Genomic DNA, 21,461 nt, shown 5'->3' with positions numbered 1-21,461 from the left:
TCATTTATATTTGTGTATTTTAGATCATGTGGATAGAGAAATGTGCTTACTGCAACAGATTCCCCTTCATTTATTTATTTAGCGCGGAGTCAGCCCTTCGAGCCATGCCACCACAGCAACCCCCAACAAACCCAATTAACCTACTCACAGGACAATGAACCTACCCAGTTCTTCTTCCAACATGTGTGAATTAACTGGAGAAAACTCATGTGCCTAACGGCCACTCCTTTGCTTGTATCTTCGGAAACAGCTCTATTTCCATCTTTAATATCTCTATTTTTCCCTTTCAAGGTTCTTTTAAAGACCCTGACCTGGGGTTACATGCTGACCACAGTTCTTTGCGGGAATGGGACCCGCTCTTGGGCTTTCACGACTGGCCGTTATATGGCATGCCAAGTGCTCGGCCCAAGAGCACAGCTCGCCTTCGGACGGCCAAGATCTCGTGGCTCTGGAGATGGGCGGATTGGTGTGTCAAGTGAGGTGGAAGATCTGAAGCTGTGTGCCCAGAGGCCCGAGATCTTTGGGCACAGAGCTCGGAAAAAGCGACGCAACGGACTTTTAGCATCATAAACCAGCAAGTTGTTTGTTATGTCTCCCCTCTCACTGTGCAATGGAGACACCTCTTTCTCCCTTATTAGGGAGAGAGAGAGAGCCTGTTGTATGTCGAATACCGAGTGAAACAAGTAGTCTTTGGAGTAACTGCAAGTCTGTGTATTTGCTGTTGCTTTGCTCACACTTGAGTGCTCGGTGGTGGGTGCCAATGCTTTTTTGCTGGTGGGGGGAGGGGGGGATTGTTGCTTGCTGCCACTTACGCACGGGAGGGAGGGGAGCTGGGGGAGACTTTAGGGCTCTAACATTTAACTGTCATTCATTCTTTGGGGCACTCCTGTTTTCATGGATGGATGCGAAGAAAAAGCATTTCAGGATGTATATTGTATACATTTCTCTGACATTAAATGTACCTTTGAAACTTTTGATTTCACAGGAGCTACTTACAGAGACTCCCTATAGGACGTTACCAGAATTGAACTCCGAACTCCATAATGTCCTTAGCAGTAATAGCGTCAAGCCCACTGCTACACTACTGTAGCGCTTTTTTAAAATAATCTTTAAAAAAATGAATCGCCAACTCTCAAGTTACTTGGTCAATTAAGTTCATTTGAATGACACAAATGGTGTGATTAAATCTCCGTGCAGAATTCAGTCCAAAATTCCGCACCTGAAGCAACCAACCTATTTTCCACCACATACATTTAATTTGGGCACCCAGTGCTTTGCTCCTCTGAGAATAACAACCCACCTGCCACTGGGTCTCCAGTTCCTGACACAGGTCCTTCACGAGTCTGTGTATCTCCTCACGCACTCTGTGCAGTGTGTGAAGAGCTTCCTGCAGTGTCATCTGCGATGGGCTTCTGAAAAGCAACAAGAATTAATGCTTTGCAGGGATGATTTTCTTCTAAGCAACCCCTGGCGACGTGTGGGTGGAAGGAGAAACCAAGTCTGGGAACATGAAAACGACAAAAGACGAATGCTGCCGAGGACTGGAAGGTGAACAGTGAGATAGTGATATTTTTAACACTGATCTGGGCTTCTCTTCCATCTTCAAGCTGCTTCACAAGTACTCATTATAACTACAGCATTGATTACTTAGGCGGCTGCTGCTCCAGTAGAGAACCAACTATTAGAAAACGGGCGAAAGAAAAGAACATATACCCTCTGCTTCAATGGGTTATCTTGGTCTTCTAAACACTCTACGCCTAGGACAAGTGTCAACCATTACCAGAACCCAGCATACTGCAACAGAATGGATTAGGGATTGATAGGAAAAGAAGATAGCTTTCCCTTCTATGCTGTTTCTGGGATTGGAGCACTCCAATAATGTGGTGAGAAAAGTCTTACCGTAATAGTTCCATATACTGAAAACTATCATCATCATCATCAGGTGCCGTGCCCAGTTTGAGCTTTGACTGCCAAGGCCCACACACTCCTGTTTCGGGTCAAGTGGATCAATTCATGGGTATTCATTCATAAAAACTATCATACAGGCCAGTATAATCTGATAGCCCTGCACAGTGCCCTATAAATGTCACTTAGAGTCAAACTAGAACTAGGAACAGTTTTTACCTTCGACCGTCAGGCTTTTGAACCAAAGGGGATAACTTCATTTGCCCCTTAAGTGAAATGTTCCCACTACCTATGGATTCACTTTCAAGGACTCTTCATCTCATGTTCTCAATATTTATTGCTTATTCATCTATTATTATTATTATTATTAATTATTTTTGTATTGCATAGTCTGTTATTTTTTACACACTGTTGAACACCCAAGTTGGTGCAGTCTTTCACTGATTCTATTATGGCTATTATTCTATTATGGATATATTAAGTATGTCCACAAGAAAATTAATTCCAGGGTCCTCTGGTGACATAAACATACTTTGATAATAAATTTAATTTGAACTTTGACCTTCACCACCATTCACATATCTTGCAAACTAGAGCAAAGGTCTGAGTTAAACTTTGATGTTCAGGTGCATAGCTTAGCATTCAACTACCCTCCACATACCCAGCCTCAAATAACTGCAAACTTTGAAGTCAAATTAAACATGGAATGATGGCAGAAACTTTCAAAAATATCTCAGTCTATAATGCAAAACTTCTGAAAGAGTTCTGTCCTGATGAGGCACTGAGATTGGATCCCTGTATTCTCCATTGATTCAGTGATCTTCACAGCTTCTCTTGGAATTCTGTAGATCTGCTCAGTCTCAAGTCTCCTGTACTTTGAAATCTATTTTGCTTTTTATATTCATTTCAGTTCAACAGGGAAATTGTGTTGATCATATCACATGCAGCCAATGGTTCCTTTTTGGACACCTCCCCCCAACATACCATGTCTCTCTTCTTCAGTCCTTTGTTGCCACTCAGTAGTAAGTGTAAGACAGTGAGGTACACTTTAGCACCGACAGGCAATAGCAGGTAGGCAGCCCATTTATATTTCACATAGTATTTACTTTCATTGAAGCCATTTGGGAAGGATGGAAAAACACGTTTCTGATTGGCTACTGCCCTCTTAGGTTCATCATATAAAAGCATGATTTACCCAGACAGCACTTTTCACGGGAGACAACTACACATCTACAATCACAAGGGCTTTAACTGATGGCCTGCAGCAGATGCCCTTCTGTGTAAATGGTTAGCCTGGTCACATTTACAAACTACAATTCACTGTTTTTAGTTGAAAGATGTCCTTCAGAGTTGGTTTTTATCCTAGTTTGCTCATTTGGTGCTCTAAGCAGTACTACACAGACTGCTGAGACCCACGTGGATCTCCTGAAGAAACTCTGTGAAATTGGGTTAGATACTGGCAGCTCAGGCATGTTGAGAGCCGTATGCAGAGCTCACGACTGAAAACTTACTGTCGTGCTGTCCATTGGGATGGAAATCAGCCTTAAAATTTGTATGTGAAAGCCACGGTCTAGCTGGAGAAAAGGCTGGTATAGTGGGGAAAGGAAAATGAAAGGGAGAGTGAAAGGGTTTGTGTGTGGGCATCTCCACTACAGTCCAGTGTATTGATCAGGTGTTCATCCACAGATCCAAGCTGATCAGAATGGCAAACATCACAGCAGAAATGGGTGATCATAGAGATGCTTCTGCATTCAGACTGAGCGATGGAGAATGGGTCTGGCAGAAGCTACAAATCAGAGACCCTCCAATTCACACCTTTTCCTTTTATTGCGATCAATCAACAAACCTTGTACCTTTATGTGGCTTTTTAGTTCGGTAGTCGCAGAACTAGACAAAGGCCATGGTACTTCTCTCTATGGTCACATCCGGTCGAGAGAAAGCAGAAGTGGTTACCTCAAAAAGTTAAATTCAATATTAGGTTTTGAGGACCTGAAAGATGGGAGACTCAGGCTTATGTTGGACATTTATGGAGCAGAGGTAGAGGCAAAAAACAGAGAGCTCAGAGGAGTAAAGTAACAGGCACCTGGAAGATCAAGCTATTTGGTCGGACTGAATTGAGGTGTTCTGCAAAAAGTCTGTGTTTGTATCTCTCAATGTAGAAGAAACTACATCATGAATGTCGAACACTGTACACTAATTGGAAGTAGAAGTGAATTGTGGTTTCACCTGGAAGCACTATTCGTGGATGATAGCTAGAGAAGAGGTACAAGAGCAAGTGTGGAATCTCTTATGGTGTGGGGAAAAGTGCAGTGGGAAGATGAGTGGTTGGGGAGATTGAAGAGTGGACCAGGGAACTGTGAAGGAAACCACCTGTTGGAGTGTTGAAGATGGAGTGGAAGGGAAGTGTTACCACTGGTGGAAAAGTTGAAGAATGATCCACTGATTCCGGGTTTGGTGGGATGGAAGATGAAGACAAGGGGAGCCACATGCATATTCTGGTCAGGATGAAACTGGGTACAAACAGACGTGGAAAATTTACACGACAAGGTTGAGAAACCTGTCTGCTGTGGTAGAGGGAAAGTTATGTTTAAGGATGAAGGAATACAGCTTTAAGGCATTGGCGTGGAAAGTTTTGATATCAGAGTAAACATGACAGAGACTAAAATCGGAGAATGGAATGACATCTTTACAGGAAGCAGGGTGGAAGGTGTGGGAGTCAGATTTATATTGGGCATTGGTCATAAACCAATCCCTTGAGATGGAGGTAAAGGGGTAAAGAAAGGGAAGAGCTAAATATGGACGATGGAAGAGTGAGCGGAGGGATTTTCAAATTCTGTCATTGATGTAACAATAGCAGAGAGAGAATCGAGGCAGTGATTCTGAATGATACATACAAATAACGTTCCATGTATCCAAAGTAGCCACAGCAAAGCTGAGGCCAGTGGGAGTTCCCAAAGCTTTATCTATACCTTGCTGAAAGTGAGTGGAGTTGATGGAGATGGTCTGTGTAAGAAGTTTAACCAGAGAGAACAGTGGTAGGGGACTGGGTGACTCTCTGAACTGAAGGCCCTTATATTATCCTCATGTGGAGTGAAATTAAGAATGTCTTTTGCTAAGATGAGCTGGTTGGCACCAAGAAACTGAAAACTGCCCAAGTCATGGAGGGTGCAAGATGGGAGTGGGAAGGGGAGAAAGAAGAGTCATGGTAAGAAGAAACAGGTTCTGTGGGACAAGAGCAGGCTGAGATTAGGGGTCTATTGGAACAAATCCTGCTGTAGGTCTTTTCCCACCCTTCCATAGAGGTTACATACTAATGTTACATGTCTACCTTTTTTTTGTCTCCAACTGCCACTCTGTGAAATCATTGTTGGCTGGACAATTTTCTCCATATCAGAGAGATTCCTCCTGTTCTCTGTCCTTCTTTTCTACAACTTAACATATTTGCCTTCTGGCCTTTCCCAATTATTGTGAAGGGTCCTTGACCCAAGATATCAAGCCTTTATCTGCCCACAGATGGAGGCTGAACTGGTGAGGGCCTGCAGAATTTTCCGCTTTTCTTTCAGATTTCCAGCATCTGTAAGTTCTTACTCTGACTATCAAAATTTGCCTCGTGTGTCCTGCACCATTATTGACCCTGAGGATCAGACACTTGGGAAGGGGTGCAGGAGTTGTCAGAGGATGTTCAAATGACCTACCTCAGTTCAGTGGATGGTAGACTCATGATCTCCCCCAGTGCAGGTTTCCTGGTGCTTTGTATCAGTGCCTGGAAGCACTCGCACTCCTTCCTGATCTTGGACACAAAGGATCTCTCCGCTTGCTCCCTCTGCTCCTGGGCTTCCCTCTCTCTCTCGGTAGCCTCCTTGATCATGGACTGCAGGGTAGCCAGCTCACCCTCCGTCTGTGCTAGCTTCTGTGCCAACCTCTCGACCTCACGCTCTTTCTCCTGGACACGGTGGGGGGGGGGTGGTGGTGCGGTGGTATTCAGGTAGACAACATGAAAATCACAACCATTTCACATGATTGGAGAATGTTCTACAATAAGTCAGCTTCTCCCACCCCACCCCCCCATCCCATCCTCCAGCTGTTGGGTTGCTCTGACTGGCTGTAATCGCCTCTGATGCTCAGGATCAAACCCCTTTCACCAAGACTCAAATGGGACTTAAGTCAGCCAAGGCTCAAAGATCAAACCAACTTACTCCTTCCACCCCTTCCCCATTCTCACATCCCACCCTCCCTACTCACACACTTCCCCTTCCCCATTTACACCACCCCACCCTATCCTACCCTACACTACCCACTCTCACACAGTTCCACCTCCCTCCCCACCTTTCCTATTCCCACATCCCTCACAGATCCATTCCTTCCATGGCCATCACAATACCCAGGGCCATCACACATCCCTCATGGCCATCACACTACCCAGGGCTCCACAAGAACCCACCACACTGTTGTCTGAACTCCGGCCAACATCACTGGTTCTCCCACCTCCACCACCAGAAGGAATTTCCTCTCCATTTCTCAAACAATTGGATCCAGCCGTCCACCTCCCAGAACTTCAGCCAACAGAGTGGCAGAGCCGCTTGCTGCCTGCTGGTAGAAACTCCCTTCCCTGTACTGGAGAACCCGTACTCAACCAGCAGACATAAAACCCATATTCCCCTTGGCGTACCAGCCCCATCTCCTCCCTGAGCCACTGCAGCTCCTTGTTCTTCTCCTCAGCCAGCTGACTCCGCACATCTCCCAGGGCTTGTTCCTTCTCCTGTTGCAGGGAGTGATTCTGGAATTTCAGCTCCTGGACTCTCTGCCAACACAAACGGAACAGAGAGTGACTGCAGGACGACCTCATGGACTATCAGTGTTTATGGTAGTCATGCAACATCAGGGAGATGCTGAGCAGGGAGAAAGGATACCTAACTCCTATGGGTTCCTCTTCCTGGGAAACTACTTGGGCCATGATCTTGTCATAATCAACCCCTTAATCTATCAAGGAGCCAAGGCCTTGTGGCAACAATGCCCCTCTTTGCACTTGAGCCTGCTCTGCCATTCATCGTGGCTGATCTACCTCAGCCCCATTTCCTAGCATTATCTCTACATCCTTTTGATACCCAGAAACCTATCGGTCTCCATTTCAAATGACTGAGTCTCCATGGGCCTCCACAATAGACAATCCCAAAAGTTCATCCACTGAGTGAAGAAGTTTATAATCACCTCAGTCCTAAACTGCCTACCAATTATTCTGGCACTGTAACACTTGGCCCTAGACCTCTCAAGCAGGAGAAACATTCCTCCCCACGCAGCTCACCTTGCATTTCATCTGTCAAGCCCTTTGAGAACTTTGCAAGTTTCAATGAGATCTCCACTCATTCTTTTATGAGAAGACAAATCTGTTCTTCCTTCAGTAAGACCAAAACGGTGGACAAAACTCCAGGTGCAGTCCCACCAAGTCCCTGTACAAATGTAATATAACTTCCTTACTCCTGTAAGCAAATCATCTCATAATAAAAGCTAATAAGCCATCTGCTCTCCAAATTGAGTGCTGCCCCTCCATAGTGGCCTTCAGATACCTCTGTTCAAGGACACCAGGACCTCTATTTAATCTCTCACCACTTAATAAACCACCATACCTTTCTGTTCTACATTCCATATTTCACCCACTCAGTCAGCTTGTTCATTTCCTCTTGAAGCCTCTTTACATCCTTCTCCCAACTCACAATACCCAGTTTTGGATCATCAGCGGAGTTGGTCCCTCAGCCAAATCATTAATGCGGATGGAGGCAGCATGATAGTTTAGTGATTAGTGTCACATTTTACAATGCCAGCTATTGGAAGATCAGGATTTGATTCCTGATGCTGTCTGTAAGGAGTTTGTACATTCTCCCTGTGACCGCATGGGTTTCCTCCCACATTCCAAAGACGTATGGGCTAGGGTGAGTAAGTTGTGGGCATGCTCTGTTGGCACTGGTAGCGTGACAACACTTGCGGGCTGGCCCACCCCACCCCAGATCAAACATCCCTGAACTATGTTGGTCATCGATGCAAACACCACCTTTCACTGTATGTTTTGATAATTCAAAGTACACATGATCATTAAAGCTAATCTTGAAGAGCTGGGGCCCAAGCATTGATTTCTCTTGAGTCCCACTAGTCACAGCCCAGTTAGAAATTACTGCTAATTCACACTGTTTTCTGCCCAGTGTTCAATTTGCGATCCCTGTCAGTATGATCCCTAATTCTCTGTGACTTAACCTTGTTAACCAACTTCTTGTGCAGAACCTAATCAAAAGGCCTCCAGAAATCTTAATACACCCCATCTACTAATTGCCCTATCTATTCTACCAGTCACATCTGCAAATGGTTCCAGCAGATTATCTATACAAGAGTTCAGAGATCTGAACTAACTGTCTCCTCCAGAGAGGGTCTCCTCTGGTGAGGCACCATCTTCAGAGAAGGCCTCCTTGAAGAGGACGGGATTGCAGCTGAAGATTAATTTGAAGTTACCAGCAGCATCTATTTCTCACAGAAGAACAAAACAAACATTACACCATTCACATTTTGATGCTCTACTTCTAAGACCCACACACACTGACTAGGTATAAGGCTTGCATTGTTCAACTGATTAGCAGCATGGCTACCTATTCATCCTCGTATTTTTATGTGCTAACCTTCTTCAACTCAATAATTTTATCTTGTAATGCCAGTGAATTCCTTCGTTCCTTCTCCAACTCCTCCTTTGCCCGAGTAATGTCTCTTCCATTCTCCTCTGTCAGGGATAACCGTTGTTTTTGGAGCTGTTCCTCCCCTTCCACTTCCCACTTCTTGTATTCCTGGGCCAGGGCATTCTGGACCTGAGGGGAGACAGACAGACAGACAGACACCGACACACACACACACACACACACACACACACACACACGCACGTAAGTATCTCCCACAAATGAATATCACTGACAGGTTTGAAAATAGTTGTTCTTAAATTTAAAAGGAAGGTATGATATGAAGATTTTGTCTATAGAAGGTACTAAGGTATGATGGTACCTATCAAGGGAAATTTGGCCTCAGAACCTCGGTGGAGAAGGGGAAGACAGCCAGTCAACAGAGGTTAGATTGGATTAAACTGCAGGTGTCATTCATGTTACCAGCAGCTAACATGCAGAATAGTAAACATTCATCATCCAAGTGTGAAATGGCCACGTGGATGAGGTATGAAGGAGTACTGATATTTCTGAAGTATCACTGCACTAGCATCTTTAGGAGAGGACGTACAGTCCCAATGAACAATGAGAGGCTTCAGGGACATTAAGGGAGACTTACACATGGGCATATTGAGCACAGAGAGGAGCCCCAGGAGAAGGAGGAACTCCAGTAAAAACAAGTTGTGGAGTAGTCATTCATTTTTTCCACAGCATCCCCCCACGCCCCCCCCCCCCCCTTTGCACTTCACCCCAGGTGGTAGAAGCAAAGATCTATCTAATGGACAATATAGGAAAATAGTCTGAAATATTGTCACCAACTGTAGCTTGTCATCAGTTTCTTGCAGCAGACAACTGTGCCCATATGTCGGGGTGTTGTATTCCAGCCACAAAGATGTTGCTCACCATTGTCATTGCCTCCTGCTTCAGTTCCTCACTCAGTTTCTTCATCGCCTCTTCTAGAGGACAAACCAGTTCTCTCAAGGTCAGGCTTTCTTCATGCTGGGCCTGAGAAAGACAAGAGTAAACAGAACTGCAGCACCACAATCTTCCCATCTCACCTTCTACTTCCACTCACTTCAAATCTATCAACAATGGGCAAGGTGTACAGCAGGTCTTCATTCAGTCTTTCCTCCAGGATAAAAATGGGCCATCTGTGCACTGATAACTTGCAGATATGTCTAGAATTGTGTATGAATGTACTGTAGGTAGAGTTTCATTTTGAAATTGATCTGCATTACAAATGAAGTAAACATTTCACACAAAACACAATGTCCAGGCGTGTCACAATGCCAAGTGAAGTCCATTAACAACTTTTTAATGGGCATGTTTTTACTCATTGTGATGGCATTTCCAGTAAAGCCACAGTCACTCGTATTCCACCTGAGAGGCGCTGGACCTTCCTGAGCCACTGTAAATATAGCGATTTAAAGTGCAACTCAAGCACTTGGCTCGCAGTGTCACTCCATCGGACAGTTAAGAATGAACCTCACCGACGTGGACCAGAGTCACATATAGGCAAGGTGGAAAAGCACAGCAACTGTTTTTCCCTCACTGCTGAAACTGGTGGGTTCTTAACTAATCTGTTACAAGAACAATTCCTTTAGTGACTAGGGATGGTCAATAAAGGCTTTCAACACAATGTTGTAGGTTACAGAGAGATTCCAAAGGGGAAAAAATGTAATAAATCTACGCAAAATGCTGAAGAGGCTCTGCGGGTCAGGTAGCATCTATGGAAATGAAGATACAGTTGATGTTTTTGGGGCCAAGACCTTTCATCAGGATTGGAAAACAAGGGGAAGATGCTAGAATAAGAAGGTGGATGGAAGGGAAGAAGGACAAGCTAGACGGTGATAGGTGAAGCCAGGTTGGGAACATCCTCCTCCATCTTCACCCCCCCCCCCAACTCCCTACAGGATGAACAAAAATGAAGGAGGTGGGGCTAAACTGTAACCAGTCTCATTACCTGCCTCTGTCTCCCTTCTTCTACGTTTGACGCCTGTCTCCACACATGCTCCTTCCCCAGAGTCTCCACGGTGGACAGCTGGGCCTCCTGTGCCTGCAGCATCACCACAGCCTCCGTCAACCTCAGCCTCTCCACCTCCTTCTCTGGCAGGATCTTCCCCAGAGCGCTGACCTTCAGGTCGCGTTCTGCCAGCTGCACCAGGAGCTTGTGGAAATGATCCAAGTGCCAGGAGCGTGGGCTGGTCTTCTGTCGAGTTTGGAGAGAAAATGTGACCTCATGGCGAGGGAGATGCACAAGTGTTGATGTACTCGCTGGAGTTTAGAAGAATGAGGGTGGATCTCATTTAAACCTATCGGGAGTGGACATGGAGCGGATGTTTCCTATACTGAGAGAAGTCTAGGACCAGAGGGCACAGCCTCAGAATAGAAGGACTTCCCTTTATAACAGTGATGAGGAGGAATTTCTTTAGCCAGAGGGTGATGAATCTGTGGAATTAATTGCCATTGATGGTTGTGGAGGCCACGTCTTTGGGCATATTTGAAGCAGAGGTTGACAGGTTCTTGATTCGTAAGGGTATCAAAAGGTTACGGGGGAAAGCAGAAAAGTGGGGTTGAAAGGGAAGATAAATCAGCCATGATGCTGCAGGCAGGGCAGACTCGATGAGCTGGATGCTTAATTCTACTCCTATGTCTTATGGTATGAGGTGCCAGCCCTGAGCAGCAGCAGCCAAGAGCTATGAGTTGAGCAATGGCACCAGAAGGTGGACCATGGTTCAGCTAATGGGTCAAGGGGAAATAAACAATTTCAGACAGTGAAAATCAGAAAGAAAAACCAAAGATGATCAAAGTACTCAGAGCAACATGCACAAAATGCTGGAGGAGCTCAGCAGGTCAGGCAGCAACTCTGCTAATGAATAAATATTCAACATTTTGGGCCAAAACACTCAGTCCAAAGTTGACTGCTGTCATAGAGCTGCCTAATCTGCTAAATTCCTCCAGCACTGTGTGTGTGTCCCTCAGATTTCCAGCATCTGCAGAATCTCGAGTTTATGATCAAAATACTCAGTAGCTTGCGCAGTCAGCCACTGCCTAACCTGCCAGGTATTGCATGTACGAGGAAATCTGCAGATGCTGGAATTTCCTGGTGAAAGTTGTTGGTGAACGCAGCAGGCCAGGCAGCATCTATAGGAAGAGGTACAGTCTATGTTTCAGGCCGAAACCCTTCTATTGCATGTTCTGGTTTTACAGTGGGACAAGGGATGTGGTCATCATCGCATGATGGATAACCAACCCACCCTGTCTTGTCCATGCGTATCCTGGAAGACTTTCTATTCCATTACCTCAGGAAGAATGTCATTCCCAGCAACAATGTTTATTTCTAGGAAGGATCTCTTCCTGACCTTGTTATCTGCTGACATACTAACAGTATTTCCATATACTCTGAGTCCAGGTGTGTGTCATTGGGAACGTTGGTACGTACAGTGCATACTGTGGTACTCGGTGAATCCCATGAGCTGTGGGATATCTTGTTTTGGCAGGTGGCAAACTTCAGTAGTAGGTGTGTGGTTGGAGCCATTTCAAGAGGAGATACCGGAGATCAGGAATGTGAGTAGGTGTGTTCCAGGAGTCACAATGCTTATTTGTTACAGCTCGTTCAGATATTCCAGCTGAAACAGACAGGGGTGTAGGGGTGGAAGGGTCAAGAGGGATGTGAGGGGTAAGTTTTTAACTCAGAGAGTGGATGTCTGGAATACACTACCTGGTATGAAGAGATGTTTGGATAGGCAATGGATGTGAGGAAAATGGAGGGATATGGGCATGTGTAGGGAGGAGGGATTGGTGTTTGGGTGTTTTTAATTTGCTTTTTAGCTGATTTGGCACAATATTTTGGGCCAAATGGCTTGTTCCTGTGCTGTACTGTTCTATGTTCACCGGGAGATGCCCTCTTCTCATTACTATCATCAGCGATGAGGTACAGGAGCCCGAAGACACAAACTCAATGTTTCAGGAGCAGTTCCTTCCTCTCTGCCATCAGATTTCTGAATGGACAATATATTTCTCTTTTTTTTTGCTCTCTTTTTTCCACTACTTACTTTATTTTATTTTTTGTTATGTTTCTTATTATAATTTTATAGATTTTTAAAATATGTATTGCAATGTAATTCCTCCACAAAACAACGTATTTCACCACATATACCAGTGACATGAAACTGGATTCTGATTCTTTATTCCGTATTGTAATTGTTTTACTTCTTTCTACCTAAATGCACTGTGTAGTGACTGGATCAAATGAACGTTATAAGCTTTTCACTGCACATGTGACAATAATATTCCAGTTCCAGTTCACTGGTCAGTGAAGATCTGCTTTCCAGCACCTCACAACCAACTGGAGTGAAAAGGCACCATGAGGCGAGGAAGGTCTGGGTGTGAAGGTGTGGGGTTCCAAGGAGTGGACGTTGTCTGAGCTGATCATAGAGATCCAATAGTCTGACCAAGAACAGAAACGTAGGAAAGGAGCGGAGCAGAGGAGATCTGCTCACTGCACGTACCCAGTGAGATAGCGGCCATTAATTCAGCTGTGACTTTCTCCACGTCACCAGACTCACCGCAGATTCCAGGCTCCTCTCCAGCTCCCTGGCCCGTGCTTCCAGCTGGCTGTTCCTAACCAGGAGTTGTGTGAGCTCGGCTGGCCCTGGCTCCTGTCTCACCTCCAACCCTCCTGGCTACCGTAGGGATAAAGAGAGGGAGAGAGATGAGAAGCCTGCAGAGCGGCGAGGAAGCCTCGAGGGAGGCAGGGCCAGCTAAGGGATAACAGCACGCTGAGAGAAGGTCTTGGCCAGGCCACAGTGAGAAGATTTGGGAGCCAAAGTGTAGAGAGGTTACCTGGGCTTTAGCTATGAGGAGTTTGCTTATTCAGACAGAGAAGGTTAAGAGAAAATGTGGTAGAGGGACTCCAGATTTGGGGCAGCATGGTAGTGAAGTGGGTAGCGTAACACTATTACAGAGTGAACTACCCAAGTTCAATTCCCATCACTGTCTGTAAGGAATCTGTACGTTCTCCCCATGGCCATATAGGTTTCCTCTGGGTGCTCCAGTTTCCCCCCACGTCCCAAAGTCATACGAGTTAGCAGGTTAATTTGTCACATGGTTTAAACAGGCTCATGGGCTGGAAGGTGCTGTATCTCTCGAAAAGTAATTACTTGGAGTAGGTGAAGGAGGAACAACTACCTCCTTTGGTTTTACTGTTAGGAAGAGGAGACAAGAAGTCTGGATGAAGTATTGTCTACACAACAGCTGAAAGTTTTGGGAGCCAAACTACAGAAAGGGTATAGTTGTGTTTGGCCGAGAATGTGGAGGTGATACCAGGGCTTTGGTTGTCAGGTGGGAAACAGGGTTTGCTTATTCAAATAGAGAAGTCCAAGAAACTTGATGGAGGCACTCCAGATCATCTGTGTTTCTGATGGAGAACATGAAGGGAGGGACGTAAATAACTCCAAATAGACCAGCAGTAAATGAATGAGGAGAAGAAAAACACAGCACAATAGTACTTAGGGCATGGAATGCCCCACAGAAGCAGTGGTGGGAGTAAATCCAGGATATTGTTCATAAAGGACACGGACAGATACTTGAAGGGGACCATTTCAGAATAGATTGATGAATGCTAAAGTGGACAGCTCTTTCACTGATATTCCCAATGCGTTGGTAAATTCAGTGGGGACAACTTGTGTCCGTGCCAGTGAAACAACAGAGCAGTTAACGTCAATCCCATTTGTCCTACCGTAAGGGGGGTCAGAATTCGTGAAACTCCGATATGTTCTCCAGTACCTGGTGTTGCACCCCCTCGGTGACCTTGTGCTGCCTCCAAGTGCTGCAGAGGTCACTCCATCCCCTGGGCTCTTGCTGGCCACCATCTCCATCACCCTCTAGTAGCACCAACTCTGTCCTGAGGAAGATGGAGAGAGAGACGGGGTGAAGAGGGGACAGTGGGGGTGATGAGGGAGGGGGGGGAGAGAGAGTTCATTACTGTGTTTCTGCTGTAAATACAGTTCCCTGTCATCACAACAACAAACAACTGCAGAAACATCAGCTCCCTCCTCCACTCTAATGTAAATCATCACACTGTGGTCCCCAGGAGCACGTCACCGTGCATTCTCTATGAATTCAAAACCCTTCGCGGTCAGCTGAACCCAGAATATGCAGACAGCACTGAGGGAGTGTGACACTGTCAGAGGTGCCAGTGTTTGGACTGACGTTGAACATAATGCATTGCCTGCCCTCTCGGGTGGATCATGGAGATCGCAGGGCACTTTTCTAAAGTGGAGACTGCTCTCGGTGCCCTGTACCTGGTGAGTAAGCGGCCATGAGCAAGCAACATAGATACAAACCCTTTGGCTCAACTCATCAATGCCAACCAAGGTGCCCACAAAGCACATCCTATTTACCCACACTTGGCCAGTATCCCTCCTGCTATCCATGAAACTCTCCAATGCGTCTTTAAAATGTTGTTATTTTTCCTGTCTCAGCCACTAACTACCTCCAGTAGCTCATTCCATATATATACCACCTCCTCAGTGAGGCATTTGCCCCTCAGGCTTCTAATAAATCTCTCCCTTCCCATCTTAAACTTAGACCCTAATTCTTGATTCCCCAACCCTGGGGGAGAGGGTGTGCAATCACCCTATCTATAGCCCTCGTGAGTTATACACTCACTCCAATCACTCCACCAGCTGTGATGTGTCCTGAATACGCCCTTGTGAATACACTTCAAAAACACTTCACTGACTGTAAACAGTTGTGGGGCTTCCAGCCATTTTGAAAAGTGCTATCAGAATTGGATTCAGGTTTATTGACATTTGCAAATGTTGTAAAATCTGTTTTTTTGCTGCAGTAGTACTGTGTAATGCATAAAATTTACTATAAGTTACAATATATAAAAAGTTAAATAAACAGTGTAAAAAGAGAATGAAAATACTGACGTACTGTTGATGGGTTCATGGGCAGTTCAGAAATTTGATGGCAGAGGGGAAGAGGCTGTTCCTAAAATGTCAAGTGAGTGTCCTCATGCCCCGATAACTCCTCCCTGATGGTGGCAGTGAGAAAAGGGCATGCCCTTGCTGGTGGGGTCCCTAACGATGTTATCGAAACAAACCCTTTGTTTTAACCTGGCTGCACTGGTTAATTGTCTCAGGTCAGAGACAGCACTGCGCTCCCTCAGTCCTGCTCTCAATGTGTGCTGCTCTCTGGCCCCAGAGCTTGGACCCAGAGCCCCTGAACGTGGGAGAGAGAGGAGAGAGGGAGGATCCTCCGACCTCCCCAGCCTGACAGACTGCAGCTGAGGGTCCACAGCAGGTTTGCTGGACGGCATTGTCTGGGGTGTACGGCAGAGCGCTACTACTCTGGGGGGTGCTGTGGAAAAGCCGGCAGTGTGGTGATCTCTCCCTCTCACATGCCCGGTCAGCTTCAGAGAAAGGGGCCGCAGAGCCCAGCAGATCCCTGATCCCGGGCAACACAGGGAAGGACTGGACGCTCTGGCCAAAGGGAACAAGCCCAAGATCTGCGTCAACCTGTCCATGGAGCCCAGATACAGACTCTGTGTGAAGTTTGCAAGGGGTTGGGGAGGGTGGAGATGGACGGTCGGGGTTTTAGGCTGAGGTGGTAACAGAATGCAACACTGTTGATCATCTGCTAGTTAAGGCAGCTTCTGCTAACCTTTGGACAAAAACGCAATGTTCTGCCTTTACCATGAGAACTGTCACCCCCACCTTACTGGGGCTAACCCCTCTGCACTCACGGAGTGAAAGGTTTCCAGCTATTGCCCCCTCTCCAACCCCTGAGGTCTTCAGACAACTGGTTGTTGGGAGGTTTGGACTCTGCAAACACCCCTATACAAAATGCACCCAAACTTAGGCCCCTTTTATTCTTTCGTTTCTCTGAGTTTCCCTCGTTTCCACTTCAAATAATTGGCAAACTCAGCACAATTGGGCAAAGTTTTGGCCCAACGCAGGTACTCTCTCACCTGGCCCGATCAGACCTGCTCTGTGTCTCCTTCCCTGGGACCTCCGAGGATCTTGTCTCACGTTGACCTCTCTCTGCTACCTTCCTCACCTGCTGGAAGAAACGAGAAAGAAGGAGCTTCTGTTAGGTTGTGAGGGCCAAGGTATCTCCGCACCACCCCAGCCAGGGCCCTGTCCACAGCTTCATCCTGTCTGGTTCCAATCAGCACACCCCCTGGGTGTGCTGGCTGTTGGTTAAAGCACCCCTGGTGTAGGAGGTAATGGGTGAATGGGGTTGGGAGGTAGATGGGTATGTGAGAGGGTGATAAATAGGATTAATAGGATAAATAGGATTTTTATAGATGCACCATAGAAAGCATTCTTCTAGGGTGCATCACAACCTGGTATGGAAGTTGTACTGTCCAAGACCAGAAGAAGCTGCAGAAGATTGTGAACACGGCGCAGCACATCACACAAACCAATCTTCCGTCCTTGGACTCACTTTACACCACACGCTGTCAGAGCAGTGCTGCCAGGATAATCAAGGACACGACCCACCCAGCCAACACACTTTTCGTCCCTCTTCCCTCCGGGAGAAGGTTCAGGAGCTTGAAGACTCGTACGGCCAGATTTGGGAACAGCTTCTTTCCAACTGTGATAAGGCTGCTGAACGGATCCTGACCCGGATCTGGGCCGGACCTGCATCTTGGTTTTTTTGCAATACCTTACTTTCCCTTTTCTATTTTCTATTTATGATTTATAATTTAAATTTTTAATATTTACTATCGATTTGTACTCCAGGGAGCACGAAGAGCAGAATCAAATATCGCTGTGATGATTGTACGCTCTAGTATCAATTGTTTGGCGACAATAAAGTATAAAGTATAATGTAAGTGGGTACTTAATGGTTAGTACAGAGTTGGTCTGCTTCTGTGCTGTAAGACTCCATCAGAGGCACCACTGTTAACACCGTTTGTGTGCAGGGAGCACTAAATGCTGGCTGGCGGTGTCGGCTGACTGCCTTTGTGTATGTACAGATCTTTCACACAGATTGGGGATTGGCTTGCTCAGTATCTGGCGGAGGGTAAGTGGGGGAGTGGTCTGTGGGGGTGGGGGTCTGCACTGTAACATGGCAATTAGGCCTGATACAGTTACACGGTGGGAGATGAGACAAGCCATTAGTTAGTCTAATAAAATGTAAAGGCGAGAGTCCGGCAATTAAAAATGACACAGCACCCTTATTCTGTATTTTGGTACCAATTCCAATATTAATACCAAACTGACACAGATACCAAAGCTGGAAGGATCCTGTGATTCAGAAAAGACTAGCTTCCAAACCTCTGGCTGCAACTCCGTAATTAAATATTTATTTTCACTTCCAGCATTAGACTGTCTCCATCTGCCGCAACAATCAGCATGAGAATCAGGTTTATCACTAACAATTGCCGTGACATTTGTTGTTTTGTAGCTGTAGTACAGTGCAATACTTAAAATATACTATCAATTACAATTAGAAATATATAAAAATTAACTAATAGCTCAAAAAGAGAGGAAAAATAGTGAAAGAAACAAATCTTCAAGGAAAAATGAATTCACTGGAAATTGGCAACCAGGACTGGAGAGCGAGTGATATAATGATATTTGCAAGGCTCTGTTCAGAGGTGCCTCTCCCAATGGCTAGAGGGTTCAGCGTTTCTACAGACACTGGGCAGATAAAGACTCAGTGGAAAGTGGACAGAATCCTTCGTGAATTAGTGGGCTATTCCACTGATCTGACACCAAAATGATGACCCTGCTCTCTCACAAGTTCAGCACTCTGTGTGTGTTCCACCCAAGAGCAAGAAACTCAGGTCTCAGTACAATTATAGACACAGGAGCCTGCTGAATCCGAAATCCGGAGGAAGCTAGCAGGTCAGGGCTGGGTGGGGCGAGGTGGAATCTGACGGGAAAGGGAGTGATGGGCAGTCAGAGAAAGGAGGGTGATGGGGGAATGGGTGAGAGTAGTGGGGTATAGTAAACAACTGGATACCCTGTCACTACTGTTCCCATCCGACCACACCACCTCCTCTACTTGATTCCGTGCTCCCCCTTCCTTTCCTACCAGATTCCATCATCCACAACCCTTTCCTGCTTTCACCTGCCACCTCCCAGCCTTGGTCACTATTTCTTCCCCCTTCTCTTTTTCTATTCCCCTTTCTTGCTCCCTTCTTATCCCCACTCTTCACCTCACCTGTCATTCACTTCCCTCCGATGCCCCTCCTCCTGTCCTTTCTCACTTGGTCTACTGTCTTTTCCTATCAGATTCCTTCTTCTTCAGCCATCTGCCTTTTCAACCTATCATCTCCCAGCTTCTCACTTTATTCCCCCCTCCTTACTATTCTCTTGCTAAAATATTCCTCCTTACCTCTGTTCTAAAGGGATGCCCCTCAATTTTGAGGCTGTACCCTCTAGTTCTGTATACCCCCACCATAGGAAACATCCTCTCCACATCAACCCTATTTAGTCCTTTCAACATTCAGTAGGTTTCAATGAGATCCCCGCGCATTCTTCTAACTTCCAGGCCCAAAGCTGCCAAATGCTCCTCGTATGTTAACCCCTTCATTCCTGGAATCATCCTCATGAACCTCCTCTGGACTCTCTCCAATGACAACACATCCTTTCTGAGATATGGAGCCCAAAACTGTTGGCAATACTCTAAGTGTGGCCTGACTAGTGTCTATTTATAGAGGCTCAGCATTATCTCCTTGCTTTTATATTCGATTCCCCTTGAAATAAATATCAACATTGTACTTGTCTTCTTTACCATAGACTCAACCTGTAAATTAACCTTCTGAGAGTCTTGCACAATGACTCCCAAATCTTGTGGCATCAACACTTGTATCACTTCCTGGGATTTTGAGAACCTTTATTTGGACTCTTAAGTCTTAAGTCTCAGTGCGAGACCCACCTTTGCACATCGTGGAATACTGGACATATTGAACAGCCTAGGCCACAACCGGTAATCCTACCTCTGTTTCATCTCCCACAGCTACAGACTGTGGTGGCACTGGATTTCCAGCAGTTTCTGCTTTGGTTTTAGATCTCCAGCATTTGCAGTTTGATTTTTGTTTATGCGTTATGGCCTCACCTTTGGGGTGCTGCCATCTTGTTCAAACTGTTAGTTAGATACATTCTGAAGTTAGGGTGTAGGAGGGTGAGTGAGTGAGGAAACATAGCAGTTACTGGCCAAATGGGTGTCTTCTACACACAATGCCCCCACCCCCCAGTAGCAGGCAGGTCACCAGAAAAGGAGAGGAAACCCCCAACTTCCCCCATCACCTTCTCCAGTCACAGAGACTCAGATCCGGTTTGCCCAGACACCTGGAGCTGATGTTGGTTCACGATTAACTTGTCCTCATCCATGAAGAGACCCTGAGTTAAGGACAGAAGTTACAAGCCCACCGACTGCGTAAAGGTGATTACAGTGTCTCACTGAACAAGTACGCCCCGCATTCCATCCCTGATCCAGAGTGAGAATGGGCTCTTACGCCCCAACGTGCAATCCCACAGCAGAGGTGAAGTGTATAAAGGGACAGAATCAGTTGTAAGGCCTCCATGGCTGAATGTCTCCTGTCGCTATCTTTCCCTTTCAAACAAAACTATTTCCAAAGATTTTCCGTCAATGCCCATTGCAGATTTCTTTTCATTGGAATTTATAAATAACTCCTGCTGTTCCCCGATGCCGCCTTTCCCACATACCAACAGCAACTTGAAACTACCTTCCAGAAAGTCAAAGTTGACCTTATTTAGGAACCATCCTCTCGATTTCTGCTGCTTTTCACAGTCCTGTGAGATGTATCTGGACTCAGATCATTCAGATGTAGTTTACTGTGGGGTCACAGTGCCTGGTATCGTGTCTTTTACCCTACGCTCAGTACATGTCCTATGTGACAGACAACATTCCCTCTAAGGTGTGCGCACACACACTTTTCCTACTAGTGCACAAAGGAGTTTACACTACGCACAAACGGTTGTCGTTGGCATGTTAAGTATACTTCACGATCGTACACGGTCACATTTCCTTTTCCAGTTTCTGATGTGGATGCTGTTGACAACATGGAGTTTGCAATGATTTGTCTGCAGATTTTAGAACTAGCTTATTTATTCTGTACTTATTGAAATTATTGATTCCCTATGTCAAATTCCAAAGAAGCAAAAGGCGTGAAGTGCAAATGAACTGCTAGTTCACTTAAAGCGAAGTGGTTTAATGAAACAGTAGAAACTGATACACCGAAAGCTCATGATGTGTATTATTTTATTTCTTTTAAACAACGAACAACAAACTGGACTTGGTAGTTTGTTATTCTTAGGATAGCTTCAGGTTTACTTCCACTTAAACATTCAGTGTGCACATGTTGTTGTCACTGGGCAAAAACTTGCATAGCACAAGACTTCTGTGCACACCGGTCATTACAGATTAGAGGGAACTTGTTGACAGAGTGTCTGAGGAAGGAGTATACTGCACCCTGTTTGCGCTGGACATCTGAGGACTTCTGTTCCACTTCCAGGAACGGCTTGGACATTCATTCAAGCTGGAGTCCCACTTGCACTTTCTCCGCTCACTGTTCCACTCTGCAAACGGCCTCCCGAAATTTTCACCCACTGTCACTTTCTGGGAGTTTCCATACCTGGAATCACCAGAGCAAAGTCACAGTCAAAGTCCAGTTCACTGTTCAATGCACACGCATACACAACAGCACCACAGGTACACACTGTAGCACCACATAAACAGCAATGACAAGAATTAAATCTAACAAAAAATAAATGCACTCACACCATCTCAGGAGCCTGTCTCCTGCCAGCCTCCTTCACCTTGGCAAGCTCAAAGAACCAGGGTAAACTTGCAGGCAGGTTCATTGGCTGAGGCACG

The sequence above is a fragment of the Mobula hypostoma genome, chromosome 27 (genome assembly GCF_963921235.1).
Source record: "Mobula hypostoma chromosome 27, sMobHyp1.1, whole genome shotgun sequence".
NCBI lineage: Eukaryota > Metazoa > Chordata > Chondrichthyes > Myliobatiformes > Myliobatidae > Mobula > Mobula hypostoma.
Note: the sequence above shows the minus strand (reverse complement) of the source record.